General features: G+C 44.6%; 1 protein-coding gene across 5 annotated transcripts in view; it reads left to right on the forward strand.

The window, feature by feature from the left end:
- The window catches only part of LOC130453528 (zinc finger protein 260-like), a 498,148-nt gene that overhangs the window by 431,696 nt on the left and 47,781 nt on the right, over positions 1 to 18,671 (forward strand). The window contains exon 1 of one of the 5 annotated variants that reach the window (XM_056814435.1): positions 13,277 to 13,384. The exons of 1 other annotated variant lie outside the window; for it this stretch is intronic. The gene's annotated coding sequence lies outside the window, so the exon portion shown is untranslated. Of the gene's footprint in view, positions 1 to 13,276; positions 13,455 to 14,417; positions 17,263 to 18,671 lie in introns of those variants that run through there. 3 more of the 5 variants (XM_056814434.1, XM_056814433.1, XM_056814436.1) reach the window with 3 other exon arrangements.

Genomic DNA, 18,671 nt, shown 5'->3' on the forward strand with positions numbered 1-18,671 from the left:
TATTTACATAATTACAGCATACTTTCCAAAATAGTCATACCATTTTACAGCTCAACCAGTGTGCCTATGATTCTACAACCCCACCAAACAATGAGCATTGTCATTTTTTTCATCTTCATCAATTTGCTGGGTATGAATTAACTATAACTTAAAAGTACTGTCTTTTATGCAACCACACACAAAATTAATTATAAAGACTGGTTTAAAAGAATTTAACAGAATTATGAAAACTTTTTCTTAACTTGCCTATGGTTCCTTAAAAAGTAGTATAATCACAAAAGTGATAAAGCTGAGAGTTTGGTGATCATAGTATAGCATATTCATTTGACAAATAAACAAGATAAAGTCCATTGAAGTAAATTAATTTGTTGAGGGTCAAATCACTACTTTTCAAAAAATTGGGAATGGAGCTAAATCTTACTTGCCTACTAAGTCCAGTATCCTTTCCCTTACACACCTGTCTCTTACTTCCTCCTTTAAATGTTCTCCATCTTCTGTGACACTATATTGTTCTGTTCTTCCTATTCTTGACTACTTTTTCCTTCTCTTTTGATAAGTTTTCTTCTTCTTGTTTTTAACAGTGTACTCCAATGTTAACCATTATTTTCCTTCATTCACTTCTTCAAAGCACACCAGTACACTGATTTGTCCAAAATGGTTGAGTGCTTTCTATCTCCAGCTGGCTGAGCACTAATTGCAACACGAATATTCATTCACCTCGGGTGAGATCCAGTGGGACATTCTCCTCCCCGCTGTCATTCCACCCTTGTATCCTGAGGTGCTTCAGTGAGCAGCGTGGACACTCGCCGCCATATTGACGGGCTTCAGTCACAACACCAGAAACCTCGCCCAATCACGGGAGAGCCCCCTTCCCCTCTCCCCCGCCCTCCGCTTCCTTTCCTCCTCCCTCCACTCCCAACCCTATGCTTGCTTCTCTCCAAGAAGACATTCCTATTCCTGTATGAGACTTTATAATGAGACTTATAATACTAAGATAACATATAGAAAGGAAGAAAAATCAAAACAGACCCCCTCCCTCAAGGAGACAAAATTCTAATGAAGGAGAAAACACACACACATATATGAACAAAATTCATATAGACTAGATAGAAGGTAGCTAGTGTCTGAGTCTGAGGTGAGAATGGATCAGAAAGTCATCCTGACTCCAGGACCAGCACTAGCAAACAAACTAGATAGATGACCATCAGTTGGAAAATAGCTATTAAACCAGTGGCAGAATATGATTTTGAGAAATGACAATTCTCAAAAAGCATGGAAAGAATTCAACAGGGCTACAAAAATAGCAAGCACAAAGACATCAACAATGTCAATAGAAAGAAACAACAGAAAACAACTGACATAGAATATGGCAACATTAAGAAAAATGGTATAATCGAACGTAATGGACTTCTCCATTAGTGGCGGTGTAATGTCCCTGAACAATCTGCCGGGATCCAGGAGAAAAACACTATCCATAAGCAGAGGACAAACTGTGGGAGTAGAAACACCGAGGAAAAGCAACTACCTGACTACAGCGGTTGAGGGGACATGTCAGAGGAAAGACTCTAAACGAACACTCTAATGCAAATACTAACAACATGGCAATGGGTTTGAATCAAGTAAAAAAAGAAAGATGAAGTTGAGTCCCTAGAAGAATTCTCAGAAGGCCCTTCCCTGTTCAAAAGCAAAGACTGAGATGATCACGGGATAGAATGAAAAAAGTAGGAAGGAAAGGAAATAGGAATCCCAGGCATCAACAATCTTAGAAAGCAGCAGTCATCAAAACTATTTAGGGTTTTCAAAACTGGAAAGATGAAAAGATAAAACTAGATAAAAAGGGGAACCATCATCCCCTCCTGCCCCCTCAGGGCTGGAACCTGGCATATCCTTCCTCCATCTTTTCAGTTCATCATGGTAAATCTCAGTCTGTCTTCATACCCTCCAGGCTGATAGTGTCACCCTTTCCTCTGCTCAGCTCCATCCTGTGCCACTCTATAGTTCAGAGAATGGAGCCCTGACTCTGGAGGTAGGGGTTGTGGGTATACAACCTGGGACTCAGTTTCCTGATCTGTAAAATCAGGGGCTGCCACTAGACACCTCAGAGGACCCCTTTTGCCTCTCAGTCTCAGAACCTCTTTATAAAATCCCCTTCTGAACCTCAGACAGTCAGGTGGGCAGCTTCGGAATGCTGGGCAGTGCCTCGTCTCTTTCCCCTTCACCTCCATGAACTGGGCAGGTCTTGCCTTCTATATCCACAGTAGGTCTCCTTTCTGTCCCCTCCTTTCCCCACACACCCGACCCCTCACTCCTGGGCTTCAGGACCCTGATGGGCCTCCTTGTCCCATACATGTGTATGTATGTAAAGCATATGGGAGTATGCTTTGGGAATCTGTGCTTTCATTGATGGATCCAGACATAAATAATATAATTATCAAATTTGCAGATGACAAATGTTGGAGGGAGAAGTAACTTACTGGAGGGAGCAGGGAATCAGTGGGCGTTATGGAGTTGTAGAGTGCCACAGAGCCCTTAGCTGGTTGTGTGCCTCAGAGGTGGTAAAGTCTTGGGACTCACCTTGTAAAATGCGCGAACTGTCTGGGCGCGTTTTGGATGGCGAGGCGCAATGCGCATTTGAAGAGTAGCTCTAATCAATTGGTGGTCTGTCTAGCATTAAGCTCCTCTCATGGCTCTGGTGATCTGTACATCCTGGATATCTCGCTGGCGAACAATGATGTAGTCACTGAGATGCTACTTTATTGATCATGGGTGCATCCACATTGTTTTATATTTGTTTGCCATTCTGAACACAGTGTTCATGATGGTGAGTTCGAACTCTGAGCATTTGCTGAGTAGCAGTAGGCCGTTGTTGTTCATTTTGCCCATGCCGTGTTTGCCAAGCACTCCTTTCCATCTTTCATGGTCCTGGCCAACGTGGGCATTGAAGTCTCCCAGTAGTATCAGCTTGTCATTGGTGGGCACTGAGTGCAGCACAGCACTCAGGTCAGAGTAGAACTGCTCGATGGTCTCCTCTGTGCTGGTCAGTGTATGGGGCATATGTGCTGATGATTGTGGCATACCGGTCTTTGCTGAGAGGCAAATGGATCTTCATGGGCCTCTCGCTGATGCCCACAGGTAAGTTTGGCAGCTGTTTCAGCAAACTGGTCTTGATAACCAGGCCAACACTGTGGATTCTGTCTTCATTTGAGGCTCTACCTTTCCAGAAGAAGGTGTATCCAGTGGTGGGTTTGCTGAGTGATCCCTCTTCTGGTAAGTGTGTTTCCCTTAAGGCTGCGATGTTGATGTTATATCGCTCCAGTTCTTTACCGATTAGAGCTGTTCTTCTCTCAGGTCTTGGGGTATTCTCTCTATAAAGTAATGTCCTGATGTTCCATGCTCCTAGTAGGAGTTTCTTTGTATTTTGTTTTCTTTGATTTCGACCGCTTAAAGGGATGACCCGCCAGCCATGGCATGCTGACCGGGTGTTTGTTGGGCAGGCAATGTTTGGGACACCTTTTCTAGTCCCCTCCCTTTATTAGGATGAGCAGTGCTGTCATAGAGAGGGCTGCTCAGTTGCCCAGGATGCTGCTGAACTTCTCTGCTGCCCTACAGCACCGAGCGACCACTGGTCCGTGGGCCGCCTATGTGCAGGAGCGTGACTACAACTGCCAGTGGTCACCTCCTCCTGTTGCATTGCCACTCCCCCATCGCCGCAGGTCTTGAAGAGGGTGGACGGGGTTAGGATAGATGAGTGTGCATAAAGATACTTGTGTGTGAAGGAGATTTAAGTGGAAGAGTCGATGCACAGAGACAGATCCACTCTCTTGGTGTTGGAAGCCTGGGTCCAGTGGCACGAAAAGTCGTTACACCTGGAGACTTCCTCATCTGCATTGGATGGTCATGTTGTCTTTTGTGCTCCTACACGCCCTAAGCACTCCACAGTGCTTTGCTGCGTCGCCATCTCAGCCATTGAACCTTCTTGTTGGTTTCTTCCTCTTCCGCCGAAACACTCTTCACATGCTGGGTGAGCAAAACCCTGGTTCACCAGGGGTTGACAACCTGATGGCTACCCTCACAAGGTTTAGCCGGCCTGTCGAAGCCTTTGCCTGGGGTGTGGCCACTGCCGCATGCTAACAGCTACTGGGAGCCACAAGTGAGGGCTGGGTGTCAGGTGGGGGGTCAGAGGCTGGAGAGCTGCCCTAGGAGGGCATGACAAGCCCTCCATACCAGAGATACTACCCGTCCCTGAACACCGCATACACCCCACTATGAGTACTATGGTGAATAATATGATGTCCCTTTTGATTAAAAGCTTTCCCACATTCATTACATCCAAATGGTTAGTCTGTAGTATGAATACTTAAAACGGTATCAAGAATTGCCTTCCAACTAAAGGCTTTCCTGAATTCGTGACTCTGATTTCTCTTCAGTGTGAGTTCTCTGATGTTTTAAAAGGTGTTGTCTTTCACTGAAAGTTTTTCCACATTCATTACCTTCAAATGGTTTCTCTCCAGTATGATGACTCTGATGAATAGTAAGATGTCCCTTTTGATTAAAAGCTTTCCCACATTCATTACATTCCAATGGTTTCTCTCCAGTATGAGTCATTTGATGCCTGACAAGTACTTCCCTTACCCTGAAAATTTTCCCACATTCTTTACATTCAAATGGTTTCTCTCCAGTGTGAATATTTTGATGTCTGATAAGGTGCCACTTTTGACTAAAGGCTTTTCCACATTCATTACATTCAAAAGGTTTCACTCTAGTGTTAATTCTTTGATGATTGAAAAAGTATTCCTTTACACTGAAATTTTCCCCACATTTTTTATATTTAAAATATTTCTCTTCAGTATGAGTTGTCTCATGGGTAAGAAGACTTGGTTATAATTAGTCTTTCCCACATTTATTACATTCAAATGGTTTTTCTCCAGTATGAGTACTCTGGTGAATAAGAAGATGTCCCTTTCTACTAAAGGCTTTTCCACACTTATTACACTGAAATGGTTTCTCTCCAGTGTGAATTTCCTGATGGTAAATAAGATGATCTTTCCTTTTAAAGGCTTTCCCACATTCATTTCATTCAATTGGCTTCTTTCCAGTATGAGTTCTCTGATGAGTAACAAGACTACTCTTTTGAGTAAAGGCATTCCCACATTCATTACATTCACATTGTTTCTTCTCAGTATGAGTTCTCTGATGGGTAATGAGGAGTTCCTTTGAAAAGAAAGATTTCCCCCGCTGACTACACAGAAAGTGTTTTTCTCCAGCATGAATTCTCTGATGAATAAGAACTGTTCCATCATTAGTACATACAAAAAGTTTTCCTCTAATATTAATTCTTTTATGTGTAAGAAAGTGTCTCCTTTCACTAAAACCTTTCCTTCATTTATTATAGGCATGGTCTTTCGTTTGAATATCAACTCTCTTGTGTTTGAGTGAGCTTTTCTGGTAGATGAAGACTTTCTCACAACAATTATATATATATAGTGCTTATCTTCTTTCTGAATTTTCCAATCTGCATTAAAAATTAATTTGCTGTCAATGACTTTTCTGTATTCTGTAGTTTTATTCCAGCATGCATCCCTTTCAAGTTAATTATATCTGAGGGGTATCTGAAAGGTTTCTTCCATGTACAAGTTCCTCCTTGAGAACATATCACATATGTAAGTAAGATCCCTGAAGCTCTTTCCAAGCCTCTTTTATTTAGAGAAACTTTTCTCCAAAGCTCTTCTCCATGGAGCAGTCAGAGCTGACTTCAGCCTGAAATGTCTCTCGAATGTATTACACTGAAGTACACACACTTTATTCAAACTTACTCCAGGACCCTGTTGTTACTTTTCTAGATTTCCCCTTCTGGTTGTCCTTCTGTTACTCTAACTTATTATCACAGATCCCAACTTCTCTCATCTTAGAATGCCAAACCGTATTTTTTCTCAATTTTTGATGAGATAATGGGTCCAAACAGATGGTTTGTTTCGGACTTGAATCCTTTTCACTCCTTTTCCCTTTGATAACAGAATATAAAACACATAAAATAATTTAAGTCCTTATTTGTTATTCTGAAAGGAAAGAATCTCAGTTAGAGCCTGTTTTAAATTCCTTCTCTTTCCTCAAGAAGACATACTTATTCCTGTATGATACTTTATAATGAGACTTATGATACTATAGTAACTTACAGAAAGGAAGAAAAATCAAAACAGACCCTCTCTCTTAAGGAGATAAAATTCTAATGAAGGAGAACACACACATATATATATAAACAAAATTAATATAGACTAGATAAAAGGTAGCTAGTGTCTGAGTCTCAGGCAAGAATGGATCACAAAGTAATTCTGACTCCAGGGCTAGCACTAGCAAACCAACTAGATAGATGACCATCAGACCATCAGACCATCAATAGCTATTAAATCAATGGCAAAATATGATTTTGATGATGACAATTCTCAAAAAGCATGGAAAGAATTCTATGAAGTAACAGAAAGGGAAGGCAACAGTGCTACAAAAAGTCAAAATCTTGACAAGTATAGAATGATAATCAGCCAGCTGTGGCAATTGTAGCTAGTAAGCTGTCTCCTTTCTTGGAAAACTGTCAGTGTAGAACTCTCTGCAGATACTGCCAGGGACTCTATGAGCACCTTGTAGAAGTCTTTTTATCATCTTTTAAAACTCTATAGTTTCTCTTCTATGTTACCAGAGATGGCTCCATCATGCAGGTTAAGGGGTAAGAGCACATTTTCACATGAAAATGATAAAAAAACTGTAGAATGAGGCACCATTTTGTGATGTGGCAAATGTGTTCATCTCACTTTATTAGATAACACAATTCATTATAATGCAAGTTAGGGTTTGGGGCAAGGGAAAATGGGGAAGTAGGAAGTAAAGCTGGAAACACCCTCTCTAAAAGGTCATGAGAGAGTATCAATAGAGGCCTCACAAGGATACATATAGGGACGTTCAGACGGAACTCTGAGATTAAATGAAATAACAACTCGGGGTTAAAATGCTGAAATAATTCTGTATTTTTACAAAGGAACTAAGAGGTTGTCCTGGAAATTTGTAATTATGTCAACAATCTTCTTGTGCTCTTGTACTTTATATTCAGAAATATTTATGTTTATCGATGGTACTCAAGTTCAGAAAGCCAAAAAAAATTTCAAAGAAGATAAAAGCAAAAGATATCATCTTCTCTTGAAAAAGGACAGCAATTAGTGATATACACAAGAAAAAGTATTCAAATAAAACAATAATCACAAAAATTAAAAAGAAAAAATTTCAGAGATCTATTTCTGGGGGTGGAGTCAAGATAGATGAGTAATCCAGAGCACTTCTGTACAACCATGAGAATCCTCCTCAATCAAGATGAAAATATGTGGAGAAATCCAGAGTCCTAGCCCAGGGAATTCTAGTCTGGGCTTGGGATAGGCACATAGTTCCCACTTTGGGGTGTGAATAAGTATCTAAGTACTAAGTATTAAGTACTGATCTTTTTGCTTAAAGCTCAGGCCAGAGCTCCAAGACAGGACAATCAAGGGTGTGCCTGACTGGATCAAGTACACAGTGAGACCAAAAACTTGAGACTAAGCCTAGGGCTAGAATTTGATCAGCCCTTGACCTGATCAAGATCAGAGTGAAATCAAAGGCTAGCACCTAAATCTGAGGCAATTCTTTAAGCTACCAGCACCTCAAGGGTCAATTGAATAAGCAGGGGGAGGCTCTCAGAGATCTCAGTGCTCAGACCATCACATCATCCCCTCAAGCCTACCTCTAATTAGATAAGAAAAAAAGAACAAACATCCAAAAGAGCATTTAACTCTGAAGAATTTTTATGAAAACAATGAGCAAGATACAGACACAGAAGGGGACAAAGAAAGCAAAGGAAACAGATGCAAAATCCAAAAGAAAAAAATGAATTGGGACACAGACTCAGAAAAGACTTCAAAAACCAATTAAGAGAGGCAGAGGAAAAGTGATACAAAAAGAAACAGGCCAACAGAAAATGGAGAACCAAAAATGGACAGAGGAAAATCAGGCCTTAAAAATCAGAATTGAAAATCTTGAAACTAATGATTTCATAAGAAACCACAATAAAGCAGAATCAACATAATGAAAAAAAGAGGAAAAAATGAAATATCTTATTGAAAAAACAACTGATATAGAGAAAATAGATCTAAGAGAGACAATTTGAGAATTATTGGACTACCTGAAAGCCATGATCAAGAAAAAACCTAGGATATCACACCTCAAGAAATTATCAAAGAAAACTTCCAAGAGTTCCCTGAACAAGAAAATAAAATTGAAATTGTAAGAATTCACAGGTCACCTCCAGATATAAATCCTCAAATGACAACTTCCAGGAATATAATAGTTAAATTGCAGAACCATTAGGAGAAACTTCTTCAAGCAACCAGAAAGAAAACATTCAAATACCATGGACCTACAATCATAATCACACAGGCCCTAGGGTCTTCTACATTAAAGGATCAAAGAGCCTGGAATATGATATTCAGGAAGGCAAAAGGCAAAATATTTGGGTTTACAACCCAGAGTCACCTGAGTATATTCTTTCAGGGGAAAAAATGGACATACAATAAGTCAGAAGATTTCCATGTATTTCTTAGGAAGGTTACAGTTAAAAGAGTGGTTGGTTAAACTGTGACCCCAGAAATATGTTTTCAAATAAAAAATATAGTGGTCACCATGGGAAAATTCCCAAATATTAAATATACCCAAGTCAACTGAGTTTTATGGAGATTTTTATTAATACAAATAAAGAATTAATGAGAGAGAGAGAGAGAGAGAGAGAGAGAGAGAGAGAGAGAGAGAGAGAGAGAGAGAGAGAAGAGGAAATAATGAGAAAAGGGGTAGGCCAGCCTAGTCTTAAGCCTTAAGAGAGAGATCAGTCAGTCTTTAATCCACTCACCACAAGATTTGTCCCAAGCAAGATTCTAATGTTCAGAGAGACCCACCAGTTCAGCTCCTCAGCTCAACTCAGTTCAGCCATCAAGCCCTCCAATTCAGCTTTGGCAAGCTCTCTCTCCAGAGGCCAAAACGTCTTCCTTTTAAAGAAAATTTTCTCCTATGTCACCTACCCTACGTTCTCACATCTACCAATCACAGTAGATGTTTTCACAGGACTGACCATTCTTAATTCGCATCTGAGTAGACTAAACCTTTGAGTAATTCACACCTGAGTAGACTAAAACCTCAAACCTCTTTTGTTAAGCTTGTCCCTTGCAAGTTTGCAAGTTGCCTGACCTTCATAGGTACTTAGCACCTTTTTGTATTAGATCTAAAAATAGACCCAGCTTAAGGTTTTTTAGCTTTACTTTAAGTATGGGTTAAGTACTTTTCATTGTTCAGTAAAGAGTTTACAACTTTATCTTCCCCTAAAGTATACTTAAGTATGGGTGGAGTAGAGTTCTCACATTCCTGATCAAGTACCTTCATTGTTTAAAATGGCAAATGGTCTTAACCAAATCTTCTGAAGTAGAGTCTCAGAATTTTTAAGATTCACAGGAACAAGCCAGACCTAAACAAAAAATTTGAAGTCTAAACAGGAGACACAAGAGAAGCCTAAAAAGGTAAATAAGGATTGAGAAAATTTAAGGTATTCATCAAGGTCAAAATCTTTATGTTCACATAATTCTCAAAAATTAATCTTAGTAGAGAAAATAGAAGGAATTTATACAGAAAGAGGGTGGGTAAGTAAGCTGACTATGATGATATGATGTACATGATAATAAAGGATGATATATGTATGTAAATGTGATCATACAAAATGATATGTATGTAAGATATGTATGCATAGGAATGATATATAAAAAAATCAAGAGGTGAGAGGATTGCACTGAAAGAAAAGGGAAGGGAGAGATAGACTGCAGTAAATTCTATAACATAAAGAGGTGTGAAAAATTACTTCAGAGAGGGGAGCATAAGGGTAATGAGGGATAATGCTTAAACTTTACTCTCATCATAACTGGCTACAGAGGGGAAAAAGTATACTCAGTGGGGTATAGCATTCTATCACCATATAGAGAAGTAGAAGGAGAATAAGACAAAAGAAAGACGACATAATGGAAGAGAGGGGTAGGTGTGTGTGGGTGACAAAAAGCAAAATATTGGTGAGGAAGAACAGAGTGAAAGACAATGTAGCAGGATCTAAAGGGTATAATAAGATGGATGGTAATAGACAGTTAGTAATCAGAATTCTAAATGTGAAAGAGATGAACTCACCCATAAAACAGAAGAGAGCAGAGTGGATTAAAATGGAGAATCCTGTTATATGTAGTCACAAGAAACAAATTTGGTGGTTCCAGGCACTCCTCCATTGCAAGTGGGTCAGGACCCTGCCTAGTCTTCCTCTGGCCCCACCCTTCCCCTCCCCTGAGTGCTGTGGGGGAATGGGGGTTCTGCCACATGAAGAGTGGCTACTGCCCACCAGCCAGTCTGCCTGCCCAGCTCCTCCCTGACCCAGCTGGAGCACCACAGACCCCAGTCATTTGGAGCACACTGTCCAATGCTCACCACCCCACCTGAAGACATGGGGCTCCTGGGCCCTGATGAGCACTGAGTCTGTGGGCAGCTACATGTGTCAGTGGTGACACATGTGTCATAGGTTTGCCATCATGGTAATATACAGTAAAACCAACCTTCTTTGTAAAGGACTTCTAACATTGATTTCAGTCATAAGATTTTTCTATAGTGCAGATTCTCTGATGAAGTACAGAAAGACTGGATCTCTGTCTAAAAGCCTTTTCACAGTGATTACATTCAAAAGGATTCTCTCTCCCATGGATTCTCTGATGGATATCAGTATTCTTCTGATAGCTGACAGATTTTCCATTCTGATAACATTCACAAAGTTTAGCTCCAGCTTGGATTCTCTGACATTGATTAAAATTCCTTGGCGACCTTAAATTAATATATATCAGTCTTTAAAAAGTGATTTCCTTGTCACAGAAGGTTAAGGAGGTTGGGGCTACCTCAGTGGATTGAGAGCCAGGGCTAAAGACAGGAGGTCTTGGGTTCAACTCTGGTCTCAGACACTTTCCAGCTGTGTGACCCTGGGCAAGTCTCTTAACCCCCATTGCCTGGCCCATACCACTTTTCTTCCTTGGAGCCAATACACAGTATTGACTCCAAGACAGACGGTAAGGGTTTCAAAAAAAAGAAGATTAAGGAGGGATGTAAGTGTGACTCTGGGCAAATCCCTTAGCCCTAATTGTCAACACTACTCTTCTGCCTTAGATCTCATACTTAGAATTGCTTCTATGGTAAGTATTTATGTTAAAAAAAAAAAAAAGAATCAGTACTAAAGTACTAATTAATGGTTCCATGGTAGAAGAGCAGTAAGGACTAGGCAATGAGGGTTTAGTGATATGCCCAGGGTCACCCAGTTAGGGAGTGTCTGAGGTCAGATTGGATCTGAGGACCTCTCCTGTCCAGGCCTGGCTCTCTATCTCCTGAGCCACCTAGCTGCCCCCTCAGTAGTGATTTTCAGATAGAAAGTAAGGGTTTAAAAAGAGAGACAGACAGAGAGAGAGAGGAAGACAGACAGAGAGAGGGAGGCAGAGACAGAGAGACACAGAGAGGGAGGTAGAGACAGAGAGACACAGAGAGGGAGGCGGAGACAGGCAGACAGAGAGGGAGACAGATAGAGGGGCGATAAAGAGAGAGACAGAGACAGAGAGGCACAGAGAGAGGCAGAGAGAGGGAGACCTGATTTAGACAGTTTTTCCTCAGCGATATCATTCCCAAGTTTTCACCCCATGGAGATACTCTGGTGCACAGTAAGCCTGGGCCTCCGGGTGAATGTTTTACCACACTGATTACATTCCTAGGGTTTCCCTCCAGTGTGGATTCTCTGCTGTACATCACAGGCACCATCACCAGTGGATCTTTGCTTCTGAGTTTCTTCCCCAGAAAGGCTGAGCTCTGCAGTGAGAAAATCTACAGACACGAATGGGCTGAATCAGTCATTTCACAGCGCCATTAGCTGCAGGATGCCCTCATGGGGCGAGTTTCACCCCAATCCCATGGATCCTTGCCAACCTGGAGCCCAGGCAAGGCGAGCTTTCTCCAATGCCAGCTCAGGGCAGCCGAGCCTTGAGCTCCAAGCCTGAACGGGGACGTGCTCTGTCCAGGTTACCAGGCACGTGGGCTCCCTGGCTTTCCTTTCACCCCGTCTGCACTCTCCATCCTCTCTACCGGGATATTAAGCCCTTTGGTGCTGACTGTTCTCCTGGAAGCAGGATGTCATTTCCTCGGGATCACTTTCCAGGGGACCTTTTCTGTGGAGTTATCTGAGGGCACGTGACCAATGACTGCACCCTTTTTGTACTGACCTGAACTATAAAATATTTGCTTTTTGGAAGGGCCATTTCTTATTTCTTTTTTTAACATTTATATTTCGGGGGGCTGCTGGGTGGCTGAGTGGGGAGTGCCAGGCCTGGAGCGGGGGAGGGGGGGTCTTGGGCTCGAATCTGGCCTCAGACCCTTCCTCTGTTGCAGCACAGTAGGTCCTCGGGGCTTCAGGACCAGAGTCCGTGGTGTCCATCTTTAGTCAAAGGAGAGAACATGCGTGAGGCCGGATGCCTGGGCCCAAGGGGGCCGGCAGGGAAGGGTCGTTGTCCGTGGGAGTCCGTGGAACTCCCTTGTGATCGTGATATTGGGGGCTTCTGCCGCTCTGCCAGAGAGATCGGACAGGAGCCGGGTCTACAGGGGTTAGAGCTGGTGAAGACCCGCAGGGCTGAAGAGGGGCCGGGACACGGATCCGGTGCAACAATCCAATGGTCTCGGTGGCTGTCACTCCATCCTTCCCGTTCAGACTCTCAGGCCAGAATATGGAGCACCAGCCTGAAGGCTCAGGGATGTTTGTGGTCACCAAGCCGAACCTGCCCTTTTTCCAGAGGAGGAAACTGAGGCCTGAGGCCGGACAGGATCTTGATTGGGCCAGTCAGTTACATCCCTCTTTAACCTTCTTAATCAAAGCCAGAGAATCTAAGCTAGAGATAACTGGGACAGGACAAAGCCTTCGTTCCCCTGCCAAGAAGGAAGGGGAGGAGCGGAGTGGAAAGGCACCGCGGTGCCTGAAGGGGGCTGAAGGTGGGCGGGGAAATGGAGGCGCGACTCAGACTATGTATCCCAGAATGCCCGCTGAAGTCTGGTCACAGGGGCGGTGCTTTACGGGATTGCTTCATCTGGCTGTCCATCTAGCGTGCTATGGCCCTGCCCTATTACGGAAGCTGGCAGAGTCACGTGAGCGAGATTCCGGGAGGAGTGCACATGCGTATTCCTGCTCTGGGCTCTGACTGCTCCATGCTAGGGAAGCTTGCGTGGTCCGTGGAAGAGGGAGGGCAGGAGTGCCCGCCGGTCTGTCATTTGTTGGGTGAGAATCGCAGTGCGCACACGCAACCCAGTTGACTTTCCCCCTCCCCCTCTTCACTATAGATTCTGGGGTGAGTCTGGGAAGGCGGGTTGGGGAGGGTAGAGCGAAGGGAAACACGTGTGTGGCTGTGGGCTGGGTCTGTGTGCTTGGGGGAGGGGGGCTCGGGAGGGTGCACACGCGGGCGAAGGGTGTTGTGCTCATCCTTCCACGAGGTGACCTCCCCTCTCTTTCCCAGGAAGAACTGTTTCCTCCTGCCCCTTCCCCACCCTCATCTTTGCTCCCTGAGCCTTTGTCTGTCCTCGCTCTACGGAAGCCCCTCCGGGCTCCCCTGAAGACCCGACGAGGGACCTGCCTGTCCTGTGACCTCTCCCTCCCCTGGTAGTGTGGCAGCGTGACCTCTCCCCACCCAAGTCCCTCTCACTTCCTTCCAGCCACCTCTTTCCCTTCTATGTGCCGGACACAGTAGTAGGTGCTTCCTCCATAGCCCTGGGAAGTGGAGCTTTCTCTTGTTCAGTGGTTTTTTTGTCTCTTCTCACTTTTCATGACTTTGTTTAGGGTTTTCTTGCAAAGATAATGGAGCATCAGGCCATTTCTTTCTCCAGCTAAAGGGGAAACTGAGGCAAATAGAGTTAAGTAATTTGCCCAGGGTCACGGAAGCCAGTAAATATCTATGGCTTCATTTGAACTCAGATCTCCCTAACTCCTGACCCTGCACTCAGTACCCTGTGCAGAAGGAGTGGCACAGGATGGAGCTGAGCAGTGCAACCTGTGGAACCATCAGCCTGGAGGGCCTGAAGACAGACTGAGATTTACCCAGAGGGACTGAAAAGATGGAGGTAGGAGATGCCAGGTCCAAGCCACTGAGGGGGCAGGAGGGGATGATGGTCCAGCAGAGGAGGCTGAGAAGGAGCAGCTGGACACAAAGCCACCCAAGGAGAGACAGTGGTCAAGGGTGTCCATGTGCGCGATAGTACCAATATGGCAGACCAGTCATTGGAAAGGGCTGGGGAAAGTGCCACAACAGGTGGTAACAAGAGAGGGGAGGGAGGGAGAGGGAGGGAGAGAGAGACAGAGGGAGAGACAGAGACAGAGAGAGACAGAGGGAGAGAGAGAGACATGAAGGGAGAGAAGGAGGGAGGGAGCGAAGGAGAGGAAGAAAGGGCATGTGGGATGCAGAAGGCAGGGAAAGGAGAGGACAGTCTGGTATTCTATCACTGTGAAGATCAGTGGACAGAAGGAGGCCCACAGGGCTGGTGGATGCTTGGACTGACCAGCAGCTCTGGGCATGTGTGAGGGCACCAGGAGTTGGGGAAGGTGGAAGCTCTGAAATGGGGCAGAAATGTGGGCAGGGTGGCAGGGGAGACAGAGGGAAGGAGAACACACACTCCTTCTGTACAAGGTACTGAGTGCAGGGTCAGGAGTTAGGGAGATCCGAGTTCAAATGCAGGCTTGCTTCTGTGACCCTGGGCAAATTACTTAACTCTATTTGCCTCAGTTTCCCCTTTAGCTGGAGAAAGAAATGGCCGGCTGTTCCATTATCTTTCCAAGAAAACCCTAAACAGGGTCATGAAGAGTGAGAAGAGACAGAAAAACCACTGAACAAGAGAAAGCTCCACTTCCCAGGGCTATGGAGGAAGCACCTACTACTGTGCCCGGCACATAGAAGGGAAAGAGGTGGCTGGAAGGAAGTGAGAGGGACTTGGTGGGGAGAGGTCACGCTGCCACACTACCAGGGGAGGGAGAGGTCATGGGACAGCCTGGTCCTACGTTAGGTCTTCAGGGGAGCCTGGAGGGGGTTCCGTAGAGGGAGGACAAAGCCTCAGTGAGCAAAGAACCTGGAGGAACTCTTATCATAGCTCAGCTTCAATATATCAGGGTCATCAATAGATTAGAAAGCTAAGTAACTTTCTACCTCTTTCCTACCTTTCCCTCTCGTTACTACTACTACTACTACTACTACTACTACTACTACTTCTACTTCTACTACTACTACTACTACTACTACTACTACTACTTCTACTTCTACTTCTACTTCTACTTCTACTTCTACTACTATGATTTAATAAAATTATAAAGATACTAGCAGTCTCATAATTTAATTTTAATTATTACAGGGTTCTCCCTATAGGATATGTGGCCTTGAGTGTTCTTATCTAATGAGACCATATTTATTTAGACTTTTCTAAAAGTCTAAATAAATATGTCTCTGTCTCTCTGTCTCTGTCTCTGTCTCTCTCCCCCCTCCCCATCTCTCCCCTCTCTTGTTACCACCTGTTGTGGCACTTTTCCCAGCCCTTCCCAATTACTGGTCGGCCATATTGGTACTGTTGCTCACATGGACACCCTTGACCACTTTCTCTCCTTGGGTGGCTTTGTGTCCACCTGCCCCTTTTCAGCCTCCTCTGCTGGACCATCTTCCCCTCCTGCCCCTTCAGTGGCTGGGACCTGGCATCTCCTTCCTCCATCTTTTCAGTCCCTAGGGGTAAATCTCAGTCTGTCTTCATACTGTCAAGGCTGATGGTTCCACCTTTTGCTCTGCTCAGCTCCATCCTGTGCCACTCCATGGAGCACTGATTCTGGAGGTGGAAGTTCTGGGTTCACATCCTGGGACTCAGTTTCCTGATGTGTAAAATCAGGGGCTTCCACTAGACACCTCAGAGGACCCCTTTCCCTCTCAATCTCAGAATTTCTTCATAAAATCCACTCCTAACTTCAGACAGTCATGTGGGCAGCTTTGGAATGCTGGGCAGTGCCTCCGTCTCTTTTCTCTTAACCTCCATGCACTGGGCAGGTCTTACCTTCTGTGTCCACCATCGGTCTCCTTTCTGTCCCCTCCTTTCCCCACACACCCGACCCCTCACTCCTGTGCTTCAGGACCCTCGTGGGCCTCCTGTTCCCAAGACTTTACCACCTCTGAGGCACACAACCAGCCAAGGGCTTTATGGCACTCTCCCACTCCAGAGAGTCCACTGATTCCCTGCTCCCTCCAGGAAGCAAAAATCAGCTCAAGTGTTAGCAGCTAAAGCCCATCCCAGCTGGACTCAAACCTCCCTTCTTCCACCTTTTCCCTTCTTCCTCTCCAGATACAGGATGACCAGCCTTTGCACTTCAGCTCCTGCAGTCTCTGTGCATTTGCCCTGGCTGTGCCCTGTGCCTGGCATGCCCTCTCTGTCCTCCTGCCTCCAGGATCCTTAGAGTCTTTCACCGCTCAGCAAAAGTGTTCCCTCCCTACTGTTGCCTTAAATCTGTTTGGCACAGACCTTTGGCACATCTTGTCTCCCTCCTGGCCCCTGAGCTCCTTCCTTGTCTTTTGTCTTTGCTCTCCCTGTGCCCAGCACGGGGTCTGGCGTGGAGTAGGTGACCAAGAAATGCTTTTTGGTTCATGGATTAATTGGTTGGTGGGTTTCATATGAGTTAGTCCATATTTGTGATATGGAAATCATATTAAAAGTCATATATATTAAATTAAGGTCGCCAAGGAATTCAGCTATGTAATTCCTAAATGAAAACTCAAGTCAGCAGTCAATCTTTTATGGAGTTTTTAATTACAAACAGGAGGGAAAAAGGTATTGGAGAGAGAGAGAGGGAAAAGGGAGAGAAGGTAATAGGGCTTAAATGCCCACTCTGCTTTAGGCTGGGCCAAAAGCCCAAGGCCTTGGAATGTCCAAGGCAAAGAAAAGAGATCAGTCCCTATCACTCACATGACCAAAATGGAGAAACAGTCTCAAGGTTCCTTCCTCCAAGCACCAGGTTCCAACCACCACCTCTCTTCTTCACACAGGAAGAAAAGAACCAGAACCCCTGGGCTGTCCTCTACCTCACTTCCTGTGTCCCCCTGTGCCAATGGTGGCTCTAGCTTAAACCAGGACCGCCCAGAGGTCTGTCCCCTTTGCACATGTCTGTTGTGGTGATATTCTCAAAGAATTAAATCTTGAGCTTTGCTGCAGCCCTTTCTCAATCCTGTTACCTTGAGTAGGGTGGAGATTTTAGTTTCCAAGACCCAATTCTGTCATTCCAAGTATCTCTATTGTTATTGATCAGGAAATAGCTAAATCCCATCCTCTAAAGAATGGTTTGAACAGGGTTGAGCAGTTTTGAAATTCACATATTGCATGCTGGAGAGTACCTTGGGGTGCCGTTTGTGCACAAGTGTGTAAGGGTGAAGTCTCAGGTATGTGACAGGATGATCTAGAAGGCCTCTTGGGTAGGTGTTTTCTTGGCCTCTGCTTCTCACCTATTTTCCCACCACCTTACCTGGGAGGCCCTCATGCCCCAAGAAGAATGTGGGCACCCCCTGACTTTGCACGTCCTGCTGCCCCCATCTGCCCAGCAGTAATAATTTATGTGTTCTGGGGATGATTCTCCTTGGAGAGCCCAGGCCCTGTTGGGGTCAGATGAGAGCTGCCCCTGCCTCTCCTGTTGAGCTACTGTTGTTGACATGGGCACTGTACCCCAGAAACCCAGGCGAAGTATTATCAGGGGAACTCCCTTTTTTTTCCCCTGTTTTTTTCAGTTTTTTCCTGACTGAGCCTAAAAACACCCAATGACCCCTCTAGGGTCCTGAGATGACTATCTTCCTTTGATCGTCCTCTAGATGGACAGAAAGATGCACCTTCAGACCACACCTTGATCGTATCAGACATCTGTTTGTCCCCTAAAACTAAGGAATCTTTATGTCTCCAGGCAGACCCCAGTATGATCACCCCACCTCATGCCTGAGTGACTAACTGTTGTGAAAAATGTATAAAATCCCCAGAACTGATGTCGTCTGGGGGAATAGCCTGTCCTTTCATGCTGTCCTCCCAGAGAACTGCTCCCCATCTTGCTGTTCCACCTTGCTATCCTCCTGGCCACTTTCGACATTACTTTCTAAATTAATAAATCTCTTTTTGTTTTAAGCTAAGTTTTGGAGTCATTGCATGCTTTCAAAAGGCATCCTTCCAGAACCCCAAAAGGTTCTTCCTGCCCATAACATTGTAAGGAAACTTCAGATACACTGGTTTCTCCTTTGTCCTTTCTACTTTGTGTGCCAAGGCAGGTGCCATTAAAAAGAACCCCCACATGCCCCACCTTCTGGGAATTTCTTTTGGTCCCAAAATGTCCTATCTATAACAAAGTCATCAAGTCAGAGCCCCAGGCATGATCAATCAATTCATTAGGGAATCTGGTGGTCACTAATCAACTGGGTCCAAGACCTGGCTCACAGTCCAGGACCCTCTCCTCAGCGTCTCAGGGAGTTTATAGCACTTGGAAGGCTTCCAAAAATAGAACGGGGTGCTACAGTTCC

This window comes from Monodelphis domestica, chromosome 2, assembly GCF_027887165.1.
Source record: "Monodelphis domestica isolate mMonDom1 chromosome 2, mMonDom1.pri, whole genome shotgun sequence".
Classification (NCBI taxonomy): domain Eukaryota; kingdom Metazoa; phylum Chordata; class Mammalia; order Didelphimorphia; family Didelphidae; genus Monodelphis; species Monodelphis domestica.